This window comes from Lithobates pipiens, unplaced genomic scaffold (assembly GCF_037356315.1).
Source record: "Lithobates pipiens isolate NorthernLeopardFrog02 unplaced genomic scaffold, aLitPip1_a1.2 Scaffold_18, whole genome shotgun sequence".
In the NCBI taxonomy this organism is placed as follows: Eukaryota; Metazoa; Chordata; class Amphibia; order Anura; family Ranidae; genus Lithobates; species Lithobates pipiens.
The window spans coordinates 2,260,018-2,275,234 of record NW_027507758.1 but is presented as its reverse complement, the minus strand read 5'-3'; the positions used below and the strand labels follow the sequence as shown (position 1 = coordinate 2,275,234).

At 49.7% G+C, this 15,217-nt stretch overlaps 1 non-coding gene across 1 annotated transcript; it reads right to left on the bottom strand.

Moving 5' to 3' along the window:
* Nucleotides 1–14,485: 14,485 nt before the first annotated feature.
* TRNAG-ACC (transfer RNA glycine (anticodon ACC)) lies at nt 14,486–14,558 on the bottom strand. The gene has a single exon. It is a non-coding gene; the product is annotated as a tRNA-Gly (tRNA).
* Nucleotides 14,559–15,217: the final 659 nt, after the last annotated feature.

Below are 15,217 nucleotides of genomic sequence, written 5' to 3'. Positions count from 1 at the left end.
CACTAGTGACCCCAATGTTGGGTGTTATAATTGCTACCAGTGACCCCAATGTTGGGGGTTATAATTGCTACCGGTGACCCCAATGTTGGGGGTTATAGTGGCTACCAGTGACCCCAATGTTGGGGGTTATAAATAGTACCTGTGACCCCAATGTTGGTGGTTATAATTGCTACCAGTGACCCCAATGTTGTTGTTTTTTATTGCTACCAGTGACCACAATGTTGGGGGTTATAGTTGCTATCAGTGACCCTAATGTTTGGGGTTATGATTGCTACCATTGACCCCAATGGTGCAGTTATTATTGCTGCCAGTGACCCCAATGTTGGGGGTTATTATTGCTTCCAGTAACCCCAATGTTGGGGGTTATTATTGCTGAAAGTGACTCCAATGTTTGGGGTTCTAATTGCTACCAGTGACCCCTATGTTGGGGGTTATAATTGCTGCCAGTGACCCCAATGTTGAGAGTTATACATGCTGCCAGTGACCCCAATGTTGGGGGTTATAATTGATGCCAGTGACCCCAATGTTGGGGGTTATAATTGGTTACAGTGTCCCCAATCTTGGGGGGTTTATAATTACTTCCAGTGACCCCAGTGTTGTTGTTTTTTATTGCTACCAGGGACCCCAATGTTGGGTTTTATAATTGCTACCAGTGACCCCAATGTTGGGGATTTTAATTTCTACCAGTGACCCCAATGTTGGGGGTTATAATTGCACCCAGTGACCCCAATGTTGGGGGTTATACTTGCGACCAGTGACCCAAAAGATGGGGGTTATAATTGCTGCCAGTGACCCCAAAGTTGGAGTTTTAGAATATCTGCCAGTGACCCCAATGTTGGGGGTTATAATTGCTACCAGTGACCCCAATGTTGGGGGGTTATAATTGCTACCAGTGATCCCAATGTTGGGGGTTATAATGGCTACTAGTTACGTCAATGTTGGGGGTTATTATTGCTATCAGTGACCCCAAAGTTGGGGATTATAATTGGGTTTTCATAATATCTGCCAGTAAACCCAATGTTGTGGGTTATAATTCCTTCCAGTGACCCCAATTTTGAGGGTTATAATTGCTACCAGTGTCCCCAAAGACGGGGGTTATAATTGCTTTGAGTGACCCCAATGTTGGGGGTTATAATTGTTACCAGAGACCCCAATGATGGGGGTTGTAATTGCTTTGAGTGACCCCAATGTTTGGGGTTATAATTGCTACCAGTAACCTCAATGTTGGGGGTTTTAATGGCTACCAGTGACCCCAATGTGGGGGGTTATGATTGCTACTGGTGACCCCAATTTTGGGGGTTAAAATTGCTACCAGTGACCCCAATGTTGGGGGTTACAATTTCTACTAGTAGCCCCAATGTTGAGGATTATAATTGCTACCAGTGACCCAAAAGTTGGTGGTTATAATTGCTGCCAGTGACCCCACAATTTGGGGTTATAATTCCTTCCAGTGACCCCAATTTTGGGGGTTTTTATTGCTTCCAGTGTTCCCAAAGATGAGGGTTATAATTGCTTTGAGTGACCCCAATGTTGGGGGTTATAATTGCCACCAGTGACCCCAATGTTCGAGGTTATAATTGCTTACAGTGACCCCAATGTTGTGGGCTATAATTGGTACCAGTGAACCCAATATTGGGGGTTATAATTGGTACCAATTACCCCAAAGTTGTGGGTTATAATATCTGCCAGTGACCCAATTTTTGGGGGTTATGATTGGTTCCAGTGACCTCAAATGTTGAGGGTTTTAATTGCTATGATTGAACCCAATGTTGGGGGGTTATTATTGCTACCAGTGACCCCAATCTGTGGGGTTATCATTGCTTCCAGTGACAACAATGTTGGCAATTTTTATTACTACCAGTGACCCCAATATCTGTGGTTATAATTGCTTCCAGTGACCCCAATGTTGGAGTCATAATTGGTGCTAGTGACCCCAATTTTGGGGGTTATAATTGCTGCCAGTGACCCCAATGTTGGGGGTTATAATTGCTACCAGTGACCCCAATGTTGGGGGTTATAATTGCTACCAGTGACCCCAATGTTGGAGTCATAATTGGCGTCAGTGACCACAATTTTGGGGGTTATATTTGCTTCCAGTGACCCCATGTTCGGGGTTATAATTGCTACCAGTTACCCCAATGTTGGGGGGTTATAATAGCTACCAGTAACCCCAATGTTTGGGATTATAATTGTGGCCAGTGACCCCCAAAGATTTGAGTTATGATTGCTTCCAGTGACCCCAACATTGGGGGTTATAATAGCTACCAGTAACCCCGATGTAGGGGTGTATAATTGCTGCCTTTGACTCTTCTGTTGGGGTTTATAATTGTTGCCAATAACCCCAATGTTGGTGGTTATAATTCCTTCCAGTGACACCAATGATGGGGGTTATAATTGCTGCCTGTGATCCTAATGTAGCGCCTATAACCCGTTGCAGGGTGGACTGGACTGAATGGGCTTACCGGTTACCTTCTCTCGGCCTGCTCCTCCACATCTAGGGGTTCCCAGGGTGGACACCCAACGACTTGTACACTGACACAGATAAAGTCCTTTCAAAAGGTTTCATTTTGTAGTAGAACTTTCACAAAACACAGTCTCTTAGGGAACAGAGGGCACGGGGTGAAGAACTCAGGTACCTTGAACTGCTGGTTGTAACAAAGTCTCTACTTCCACCCAGAGAGTAGCTACTCGCAGCTGGGCACTTCAAGGCTGAACAGACCTCTAGCCAGAGATCATGGCTGTCGGCACGTTGACTCAAAACTTGAACAATCAACTGAAGATAAACAGGAACCTTTTTCCTCCGTACCTGGAACGTCTCCAGCTTCATTTGAGGTACTGGAAAAGTGCGGACTCGTCAATGTCCTTCCCAACTCAGTAACCAGGCACTTCTCAGGATTCCACTTGCCGGCCCTCCTCCGAAGAGTCCTCCCCCGATCACTTGCATTAGCTGTGGTGTCCCTCCAAGCCGAGAGCACACCCGGACACCCAGACACTCTGAATCCTCCCTCAGTTACAGCTCCTCGGACCAGCAGGTTGCGAGACTTGGGAACAGACGAATCCTCACCCCAGACCAGAAGGGTATATCAGGGGCCACTGATAGGAACATGCTGTGGGATGTCAGACACCCTGTGACCCCTCACGGGGATACCCCATCCTGGAACCAGAATAGACCACACGGGTCTCACGAACAACTCCGGACCCCGAACACGTGACCCACACCTGCTTAAGTACCCCCTCCCAAACTCCTCAGCAGGCCCGGCACTCCCGCTGATTGGCTCAGAGAGGGCCGATACCCAAACATCCAACCAGACCTGGTTCTAGCCTGTCATGTGCACCTCACCGCTCACATGACCAGGCAGAATATCAATAATGGCCTGGCCAGACTGGTTTTAGGCTTACCTACACGATTACCCCTCAGTACTGTAAGGTCCTGAGACAAAAACTAAATTTACAATGCGTGTGGCATTTGATCCCAAATGTCATCTGCTACAAAAGCAAAGCGCCGTATCTGGCCCCCGGGCCACAGTTTGGAGACCACTGCTTTACACCATTGTTACATAGAGATTCAGCTGCTCAATATTTATGGATCTAGCCAATGTTTTGGCCATCACTGAAGGCAACCTCTCTACTTATATATCTTTCTCGTCACTCGCTCAGTTTGAATTGCTCAGGTTTCTGTACGGTTAAGTGTATGTAAAACCAGTTTCTTGTTCCTGGTGCCAACATTGTAGCATATGTGTCATGGTGCTACTCACAGTGAACCCTCAGGCGAGCAGGTGACACGGGATCCCCCGGGGCGTGGAATCTAAGAGTCAGCCGGTGTTCTGTCAGGGACCCTCTCACGAAGGTTTAGATTAGCTGCGTGCTAACCCCAGGTCACGACCCCGGGTTCACCCTGCTTGCTAGGTTAGTACCCGAAGACACTGTAGAGAAGGATGGATGGATGAAGCAAGGAAAGTCAGGTAGTGAGCCAAGGTCAGGGCGGGCTGCAGACAACGTAATCAGAACAAGCCGGGTCGGTACACAGGAGATCAGATCACGAGAAGACAGGTAAACAGGTTACACAGGGGAGTTAGAAACAAACGTTGCTCAAGCAACCAGTAGCAGCGGCAGCCAGGAGGAGGCCGTGCCCAGCGGCAGCCAGGAGGAGGCCGTGCCCAGCGGCAGCCAGGAGGAGGGTCGGGAAAGCGTCAGCAAGGAGGAGGGTCTTGAAAGCATCAGGCAGGAGGAGTGTCTTGAAAGCGTCAGCCAGGAGGAGGGTCTTGAAAGCGTCAGCCAGGAGGAGGGTCTTGAAAGCGTCAGCCAGGAGGAGGGTCTGGAAAGCGTCAGCCAGGAGGAGGGTCTGGAAAGCGTCAGCCAGGAGGAGGGTCTGGAAAGCGTCAGCCAGGAGGAGGGTCTGGAAAGCGTCAGCCAGGAGGAGGGTCTGGAAAGCGTCAGCCAGGAGGAGGGTCTGGAAATCGTCAGCCAGGAGGAGGCCGTGCCCAGCGGCAACCAGGAAGAGGCCGTGCCAAAGCGCCAGCCAGGAGGAGGGTCTGGAAAGCGTCAGCCAGGAGGAGGGTCTGGAAAAAGTCAGCCAGGTGGAGGCCGTGCTCAGCGGCAGCCAGGATGAGGCCGTGCCCAGCGTCAGCCAGGATGAGGCCGTGCCCAGCGTCAGCCAGGAGGAGGCCGTGCCCAGCGTCAGCCAGGAGGAGGCCGTGCCAAAGCGTCAGCCAGGAGGAGGCCGTGCCAAAGCGTCAGCCAGGAGGAGGCCGTGCCAAAGCATCAGCCAGGTGGAGGCCGTTCCCAGCGGCAGCCAGGAGGAGGCCGTGCCCATCGCCAGCCAGGAGGAGGCCGTGCCCATCGCCAGCCAGGAGGAGGCCGTGCCCATCACCAGCCAGGAGGAGGCCGTGCCCATCAGCAGCCAGGAAGAGGATCTGGAAAGCGTCAGCCAGGAGGAGGGTCTGGAAAGCGTCAGCCAGGAGGAGGGTCTGGAAATCGTCAGCCAGGAGGAGGCCGTGCCCAGCGGCAGCCAGGAGGAGGGTCTGGAAAGTGGCAGCCAGGAGGAGGCCGTGTCAGTCAGGAGGAGGCCGTGCCCAGCGTCAGCCAGGAGGAGGCCGTGCCCAGCGGCAGCCAGGAGGAGGGTCTGGAAAGTGGCAGCCAGGAGGAGGCCGTGTCAAGTGTCAGTCAGGAGGAGGCCGTGCCCAGAGGCAGCCAGGAGGTGGCTAGGCCCAGTAGGAGCCCTCGCCCAATCCTAGGTGCCTCCCCTCTGCCTTACCACCAAAAGGCCCAGGATGAGGACAGTTACGGAGAACGCAGCACTGGGCCTCAGTAGGGATGTCAGCCATTTCCTGAGGAGCCCCTCAACTCTGAAGAGGTCTATGCCTGCTTTCTAGCCACCAGGTTGCTGGACTTACAGAAGGACCAATGCCTCCTCGGTGAGGACATTTTTTATGAGGCCCTTCAGAAGGGGTTGAGGGGTCAGCTGAGTGAGAACAGCCACATATATGGGCAAGCCCATCCTCCTCCTCCTCCTCCCTCCTCTTCTTGCCACAAGTCCACCACCAGAAGCGCAGCCTCCAAGGAAGGCCGCAGTGAAGAGAAGAAAGTGATGACCTGGGCTCAGAGGACGCAGGCTATGGTAGTGCCACAGCCTGGGGATAGATCTGTCATCTGCGGCTGGTCCTGATCTCTGGCATTCCTGGTCCATATTGTGCTCCCTATTATATGGACTCCTCAAGATCCCAATTTTCTTTTCCACAGGATTGAATTGTGCCCTGGGGGCCAAAAGGTTTCACAAATTCCAAAAGTTTCTCCGGCGTTGCCTTCCTCTTTATTTTGTTACCCGGAATAAATGGAGATTTTATTTTCAGAAAATACTTTCCTTTGTGTTTTATTGAGTTTGTTTGTGAGTAGGTAGGTACATTTCTAAAAGACAATGTCATATTGACGAGGGACACCTACCTCCTCGAGGGGAAGAAGAAATACAAGATAATAATGTTATTGTGGTAACATCAAATTCTATGGAGATCCCTAGAAAATAATTCCGAAATCCGAAAATAAATCTTCATGAAATAAAAAATGATAAAAGAGGAGAATGAAGAATAATTGTAAAGATTGTTCTGGAGATCCGACTTCTAACAACTAGAATATAATTCCTGAGAAGAGGAGAAATGATGAAGAAAGAAGAAAAGAATCTGAAGATGGGAGAATGAGCAGCGTGAGGAATGTGCTGTCCAATGGGAACGCTCGATTTTCCGCGCCGATCGCTTCCGTCTCCTTCACAGCGTCGGTTCTGGTCCTTCGGAGCGGCGCACAGACCGGCGGAATTCCCGATACGAGTCGCTTCCGTCGGAAATATTTCCAGCATGTTCTATTTCTAGATCCCTCAGAAGAAAAAGAGTCAGATGAGGCCCAAACACCTTCCGATTATCCGACAGAAAGATTCCGTCCGACCTTTTCTGTCGGAAAGTCCGGTCATGTGTACCGGGCATTACAGCAAACAACCCGCTACATAGTGCGAGGTTCAACCTCTTTTCTTCTCATTTTAATGAGTGGCCACGAGTCTTGTTATACTGCTGAGGTCACCAGTCCGATATTTATATATTGTGGGGTCACCAGTCCGGTATTTATATATTGTGGGGTCACCAGTCCGGTATTTATATATTGTGTGGTTACCAGTCCGGTATTTATATATTGTGTGGTTACCAGTCCGGTATTTATATATTGGGGGTCACCAGTCCGGTATTTATATATTGTGTGGTTACCAGTCCGGTATTTATATATTGTGGGGTCACCAGTCCAATTTCTATATATTGTGAGGTCACCAGTCATGAATTTATATATTGTGTGGTTGCCAGTCTTTTATTTATATATTGTGGGGTCACCAGTCCGGTATTTATATATTACGGGGTCACCAGTCCAGTATTTATATATTGTGGGGTCACCAGTCCGATATTTATATATTGTGGGGTCACCAGTCCTTCTCCATCCTAGATCCCCCCAGAGGTTCCTTCCCCCCAGTCTATAGATTACATTCAGATTTTTGCCCCCCAAATACATTATTTTACATCTCTCTACATTGATCCTCATTTGCCATGTGTAGTTGCCCCTCCCCCCATTGATTTGGTCAGATCTTCTTTGAAGGTTTCCACATCGTGCGGAGAAGTTATTGCCCGGCTTGGCTTCTTATCGCAAATACAGAGATTGGACTGTTTCCCCCATCCCCCTCCTCCAGGTCATTTCTGTACAAATTAACCCCTTCATTACCGGCATTTATACTCCTTCCTTTCCAGACCAATGTTCAGCTTTCAGCGCTCTCATACTTTGAATGACAATTACTCAGTCAGGTAACACTGTACACAAACAACATATTTATCATTTTTTTTTCATACACATAGAGATTTCTTTTGGGGGTTTTTTATTTTTTGCGATATAAGTGAAAAAAGAGCGAAAATTTTGAAAAAAAAACCCCACTTTTTTTATAGTTTCTATTTAGCAAATAAGTCATTTTTGTTCATAAATTTGGGCCAAAATTTCTACTTCTTCATCTCTTTGGTAAAAATAACCAAATCAGTGGATATTATTTTGTCTCTGTGAAAGTTATCGAGTCCACAAGCTGTGGTGCCAATCACTGAACATTGATCACATCTGATCACATCTGATGCACTGACGGCCGATCTCATTTCCTGAGGCTCTGAAATGTCAGGAAACTACAAATACCCCCCAAATCTCCCCTTTATGAAAAGTAGTCAGTCCAGGGTATTTAGTAGGAGGCATGGGGAGGTTTTTGAAGTTGTCATTTTTTCCCACAATTCTTGGGAAAAAGAAAAATGTGTTTTTTTTTTTATTTATTTTTTTTTTTTTTACACAATTGTCATATTATCAGGTTATTTATCACGCACAGCATATGCATACAACAAATTACACCCCAAAATACATTCTGCTCCTCCTCCTGAGTATAGCGATACCACATGTGTGAGACTTTTACACAGCCTGACCACATACAGAGGACCAACATTGAGGGAGCACCTTCAGGTGTTCAAGGAGCATAAATGACACCTCTAATTTCCTAACGACCTATTACATTTGTTAAGGCCCCACAGCACCAGGACAATGGAATTGCCCACAAAATGACCCCATTTTGGAAAGCAGACACCCCAATGTGTATTCTATGAGGCATGGGCTGCACATAGGTACTCAGATGGGCTGTGATGGGTGGTGACAGGTCCTCTTTATTGGGGGGTAATCAGTGTGTGAATTGTGTACACTGGGCGGTAATGAGATGTAACCGCAATCTCCTCCTCACATACGATCCGTGTGTGTGGAGGAGAACCCGGCAACATCTCGTTACCGCGGTTTGTTTACATTCTGTGACCGCCTGTGATTGGACACGGCCGGTCACGTGGTAAAGAACTAATTTCATGGGCTCTTTACTGAGATGGGGGTTGGGCTGTGTCAGGGTGACAAGCCGCATCCCCTAGGCGCAGTACATGTGACCGGCTGTGATTGGACACGGCCGGTCACATGTATCGGGGGGTGTGGATGGGGATGGAAACCACACAGATCGGGGATGGGCTGTGTCCGAGGGACACACCTCAATCACGATCGCCGCGCTGCGGGCCCCCGCAGGAGCAGCGAAATACCGAGGCCGTCATATGACTATGGCCGGGTACTGAAGTGGTTAAACAGCATTGGTCCCAGCACAGAACCCTGCGGGACCCCAATACCCACCCCCGACCATTCCGAGTACCCCCCATTAATCACCACCCTCTGAACTCGCCCTTGTAGCCAGTTTTCAATCCATGTACTCACCCCTGTGGTCCATGCCAACCGACCTTCCTTTGTCCAGATACACCACGTCTACGGGCCTTCCTTTATCTAGATACACCACGTCTACGGGCCTTCCTTTATCTAGATACACCACGTCTACGGGCCTTCCTTTATCCAGATACACCCCGTCTACGGACCTTCCTTTATCTAGATACACCACGTCTACGGGCCTTCCTTTATCTACATACACCACGTCTACGGACCTTCCTTTATCCAGATACACCACGTCTACGGGCCTTCCTTTATCCAGATACACCACGTCTACGGACCTTCCTTTATCCAGATACACCACGTCTACGGGCCTTCCTTTATCCAGATACACCACGTCTACGGGCCTTCCTTTATCCAGATACACCACGTCTACGGACCTTCCTTTATCCAGATACACCACGTCTACGGGCCTTCCTTTATCCAGATACACCATGTCTACGGACCTTCCTTTATCCAGATACACCACGTCTACGGGCCTTCCTTTATCCAGATACACCACGTCTACGGGCCTTCCTTTATCCAGATACACCACGTCTACGGGCCTTCCTTTATCCAGATACACGACGTCTACGGACCTTCCTTTATCCAGATACACCACGTTTACGGACCTTCCTTTATCTAGATACACCACGTCTACGGGCCTTCCTTTATCTAGATACACCACGTCTACGGGCCTTCCTTTATCAAGATACACCACATCTACGGGCCTTCCTTTATCTAGATACACCACATCTACGGGCCTTCCTTTATCTAGATACACCACGTCTACGGGCCTTCCTTTATCTAGATGGCAGCTCACCTTCGCAGTGTGATTTTCAGAATTGGTGTGAACACTCATGTGATCTGATTCTAGGTTGGTCGAAATAATAAGGGTCCTGCTACACTTTGGTGTAGATTTGGTGTGATTTAGACCATACAGATTAAATGGCTCAATTCGCAGTGCTGAAGAATCACATGTGATTTGAAGAGGAAAGCGGTGCGATTCCTGTTTAGACTGGCATGCTGGTCTCGCACTGCATAGAGTGAAGCGGCTCGGAGTAGCAGAGAAGGACATTTCTTATGTTGAGGGGGATGTCTGGACGGTGGACTTAGAGATTTTCCAGCCTCTAGCTCTCCTCCAATTGCTGTTTTCATGCTGCAGCTGCACGCACACCTATCTAGCAGCATGCTGTGTGTGCGCACATCAGGGGGTGGGGTTGGTAGCCCCGGCACAGCAGGGAAGCGGGGATTGGTCAGTTTATAGGGATCTTCAGCACACTGAGGTCCTGTGCTGTTGACTCTGAATCCTCCGGTGAGAATGGTGAGTGATTGGATCGGCACAGGCAGCTACATAGGCAGTGCAGTTCACCATGCACCCAACCTGCTGCCGTGGAGGCAGAGCTACCAATATTCAGGAGAGAGAAGTGATTGCCAGCCCCGCATGCAGAATAAAAGTGACCACCCAACTCCTGGACCAGGCAGCCCCAGCGCTGATCGTTGTCACTTGTCCATGCAGAGACCACACTGCAGTCCCTCCAGCTCACCTCTGCCGCATCCTGCAAGGTTGTGACAGAACCGGCCCTGATGGAGCCCCATGTGCACACAGGGCCCCCGAACAGTGCCCAGGGGTGCCCGCTTAATAAGATGGCCCGGGATATGCTATGAGAAGCTTAGAGTGATAAGAGAGGTGGTCATCAATAATGCTAGAGACTGGGTGGGTACCAGGGTAAGTTGTAATCTAAGATTGATTTCAGTGAAAACAGCCTGCCAGTAGGACCCAATCACAGGGCATTCCTAGAACATATGGATATAGGAACCCGGGTGGTGTCTACAACGTGGCCATATGGGGTCTCTTTCAGGGAACAATCTATGCAATTTCTGTAGGGTACAGTATTCAAATTTGACTTGAATCAACTGATTCAACTCCCATGGGAGGCTATGCCCAGAAGTGGGTGTAAATACCTGTCTTTGACAGGTATCTCCACCCCCTTCCCCCTTGAAAGGTGCCAATTGTGACACCGGAGTGGGGGAGGGTTCCGATCAGCGGAGGTTCCACTTTAGGGTGGAACCCCGCTTTAAACACAGCAACAAGAGGGGGGGATGGGGGAGAAGGGATGTAGCATTACATTACATTATCTCAATGCCACTTTGTCCCCAAGTCTTGTAGACCCATGCTTTGGGAATGTCGCCATCTTATATATGTCTTTGTCAGCTAAAAGTACATTGTTTATGGAATAAATGTATATATTTAACCCAGATGGGCCAATAGGTTTAGGTAGCCAGGAACTACTCAGTTTGGGGGCCACTACCTCCGTAAAATTGTAAAAATAAACCCACCCCATCCCAAAAATGGAGAGCATGAACCCCAAACAGTTAACAAGGTAGAACCTAGAGGGACGTGAGCCTGATGTGTTGGCTCACGTAGCAAGCACCTACAATGTACAAGAGATGCTGGCAGTCAGGTAGCACAATTTGCCTGCAGTGATGAAGACTTTTATCCTGAGCAGCAGGAGTATGGCCAGAGCAAAACAAAATGGCCAAACATGACAAGGGCAGTACTAAAACAGCATACCATACAGTACCAGGAGCTAAGCCCCCCCCCCAGGGGGTGGTAGTAAGGATCGGCAGTGTATTAAGAACAGTCTCCTGCAAAACAGGGGTACAAAACGTATTCTATGGCAGGGGGCCCCCAACAGGCAACTAGGAACATAAAACAAAAGGAGAAGGGGGTATACCCCTGTGTTACAAACCAATCTGAGACGGAAAGGCAAAATGGTATAGAGTATGAAGGAGTAATCCTCTTCCTCCAGATGGTCATCGATGGGGAGGCAGGGTGTCAATCCAGGCTGATGCTTCCCGCGGGGATGTAAAAAAGAAAAACGATTTGCCATCTTGAATCCGTAATTGGCCAGGGAACATGACGCTATACTTTATGTTGCAGGCCCGCAATGCTGCCTTCACTTGCTCAAAGGATTTCCTGAGCTTCTGCGTTTTAATAGAGTAATCCGGGAAGATAAGCAGTTTGCTGTTCTGGTAGGCCACGTGCTTCTGGATCCTGGCGACAAGAAGCACCTCATCCCTGTCCTAGAAATTGAGGATTCTTAGTATGAGGGGCCCAGGCCTAGGCAGAACCCTGTACTCTCGCTCAACAGATTAAAGTGGAGAAAAGTCAGCGTTTCGTAGCAGGGTGCGCAGCAAGTCCTCCACAAACACTGTAGGGTTATTACCCTCCACTCCCTCTGCCAGCCCCACAATGCAGAGATTTTTTCTCCTGTTGCGCTTTTCCGCATCATCCGCCTTGTACTCCAGTGCTTTGAGTCTGGTTTGTAGGAGTGCTCCGTGATGGTTTCCTCCGCAAGGCCTACTTGGTGCTCTGTCTCAGTAACACGGGACCGGAGTTTGTCCACATCCTGCCTCATAACTCCTATTTCCAGCTCCACCACTTCATTCTTTGTAGTTAGCGTAGATTGATATAGTGCAATCACTGACATCTGTGTGTCTTTGGTCGGGGCATGGACCTGAATCCAAAGTAACACCACCTCAGGGGTCCCCAGGCATACAGCTCACAAAGAGCACCATTCCCCTAAATGGCAGGGCCCATAATCGGTGGGCAAGAGGCTAGCATTCAGTCCCCTCCAAAAGCCCCTGTCCTTTGTGAGTCTGTCACGTTTCTCCCCATGAAAGGTTGACTAACAAGGTCCCAGACCTTCACCTGGTCTGGACATGCGTTAGACAGGCAAAGTGAACTCACATAGTCTGCCCGCATGATCTCCTTTCTTGGCTGCAAGGAATAGTTGACCTCAGTAGGTGTGGGGCCGAGGGTCATTTACTCTGTCCGGCTGCCAGCATTTCTCTGGCATGCTGCTAAATGTGTTCTAGCAGTTTCCTGTATCCCCTTTTCAGATGCTGTTCCTTTCTTAGCAAAATGGTCCAGGTCAGGTTTAAGCTCTGAGACCCCTGCAAGACTGAGCATAGCCTCTCTATATTCTCGCAGGTCCTCAAGGGTAGGTTCCCCCCCCATCGCCAAACACAAAACGATCTGTAAGGCTCTCCCACAGCAATCCAGGGCCACCAAAGTCATATCCCTCCGGAGAGCATTCTGTTGTCTCCCCTACATATCCCTGCTCTGCGTGCCATTGCAGAGCCCGATAATGATTGTCCAGCTCTATCTCCTGCTGGCCCAGCCTGTCCAACTCAGTCACCCATTGCTCCTGGGGTTTGCTCTCCCAAGAATGCCATCCGCAATGCCCGTTGGTCACTGGCCCGTTGCTCTTGGATTGGAAAGCACTTGCCCTGCTTTATACCAGCGAGCTGGAGGGCTCCAATCCAGAGCTCCACCCGTATCCGCTGACTGAGCTCCAGGTATTCATCTGCAGACACAGTCCTGGTGTTATGCTGAAAGGACGATCCACAGCAGCCCCGGGAACTCTGATGCCAGATCCAGATCTCCGCTGGGGTGACTGAAGTCTGCTATCCGGACCTTGGATACAAGTGGAATTTTGGATGTCCCGGACTGCAGGAAGCATCCCACTGCTTGCCACCGATGTGACAGATCCTATCCCCCACACTCCGCTTGAGTGCTTCCGTCATATACCACTTCCTCCCACTCTGAATATAGATATCAGATATTCCAACCACTCCCAAGCACAAAACAAGACGAGACTTGCTTAGCTGCTGACATGGACTCTTTATTAGAACCAGAATACAGTATTTATACACTTTTAACACAAGGGGTTAGATAACGAGGTTGGGCTACTCATGGATACTCCCCCTCCCCTCTAGTAAACACTTAGCAGACAACTATATAATTAGCATGTTAATTAAACAAACAATAGGTGAAATACTCTGTCAAGCCAGACTAGACTCATTTGCATTAAAGAAGACAACAGACAGGTGGCTGGAGTTGATGACATTATTAATATGGCAAATGCATATCCAGAGTCTGTGTGTCTTGGGGGGGCATGGACCTGAATCCAAGTAACACCACCTCAGGGGTCCCCAGGCATGCAGATCACAAAGAGCACCCTTCCCCCAAATGCCAGGGCCCATAATGGATGGGCAAGAGGCTGGCATTCAGTCCCCCCCAAAGGCCTCTGTCACAAGAGGATATTAGTAGTCCCTGCCAGCAGAGCTCTGAAGTACGCAGCCGCTCAGGTGGCCATCTTGGACATGACCACTGTTTAAGACATTTCAATAGGTGTGATAGTTACATAGTTAGTAAGGTTGGATAAAGACACCAGTCCATCAAGTTCAACCTGAGTGAGTGTCTACAATTGTCACTATCCCTGTACATTGCACACTCACATCGGTCCTTACCCTCAAGGAGCAACAATCCAAGGTCCCCATTCATATACTAGGGGCAAATTTTGGACAGAAGCCAATTAACCTACCTGCATTTCTTTGTAGTGTGGGAGGAAACCCACGCAGGCACAGGGAGAACATGCAAACTCCAGGCAGGTAGTGTCATGGTTGGGATTCAAACCAGCGACCCTTCTTACTGCTAGACGAGAGTGCTAACCACTACACTACTGTGCCGCCCTAATGTGATGGGGAAGAGGAATGAGGGGGATGGGAGGGCGAGGTGTTCTCAGGCCTGGTAGATGGGGGGGGGGAGTTTACAGGCCTGAAACCTTATTACCGGAAAAGACACATGGCGGGGGGGAATTCAGACATCCTCTTCCACCTTATACAGCACTGGGGGGTGATGTGTTTCTGCCCGGATTTGAACCGGGGACCTTTCGCCTGGTAGGCAAACGTGATGACCTCTACACTACAGAAACTATCCAGGTCACCCCCCATGTCTGGTCATGTGGTGTGGTGGAGAATGGCTGGACTAGATGATGCTGGACTAGATGATGCTGGACGTCCATGGGGTAGGGGAGAAGCAGGAGGGGGGATGGAGGGGTGAGGGGGGGTGGAGGGAGAGGGGGAGGGAGAGAGGGGGAGATGGAGAATGAAAGGGGGGGTGGGGACGGGGGGGAAGGGGGAGGGAAAGAGGGGGGATGGAGAAAGAAAGAGAGGGGGTTGGGGGAGAAGGAAAGACCCCCCTCTTTCCTTCTCCCTCCAACCCCCTCTTTCTTTCTCCATCCCCCCTCTCCCTTTCTCCCTCCACCCTCTTGGAGAAAGAGAGAGAAAAAGGGGGGTGGTAATGGGGGAGGGATAGAGGGGGGATGGAGAAAGAAAGAGAGGGGGTTGGAGGGAGAAGGAAAGACCCCCCTCTTTCCTTCTCCCTCCAACCCCCCCTCTTTCTTTCTCCATCCCCCCTCTCCCTTTCTCCCTCCACCCTCTTGGAGAAAGAGAGAGAGGGGGGTGGAGGGAGAAGGAAAAAGAGCATGTCTTTGGAGTGTGGGAGGAAACCGGAGTACCCGGAGGAAACCCACGCTGGCACAGGGAGAACATGCAAACTCCAGGCAGATGGCATCGTGGTTTGGAATTGAAC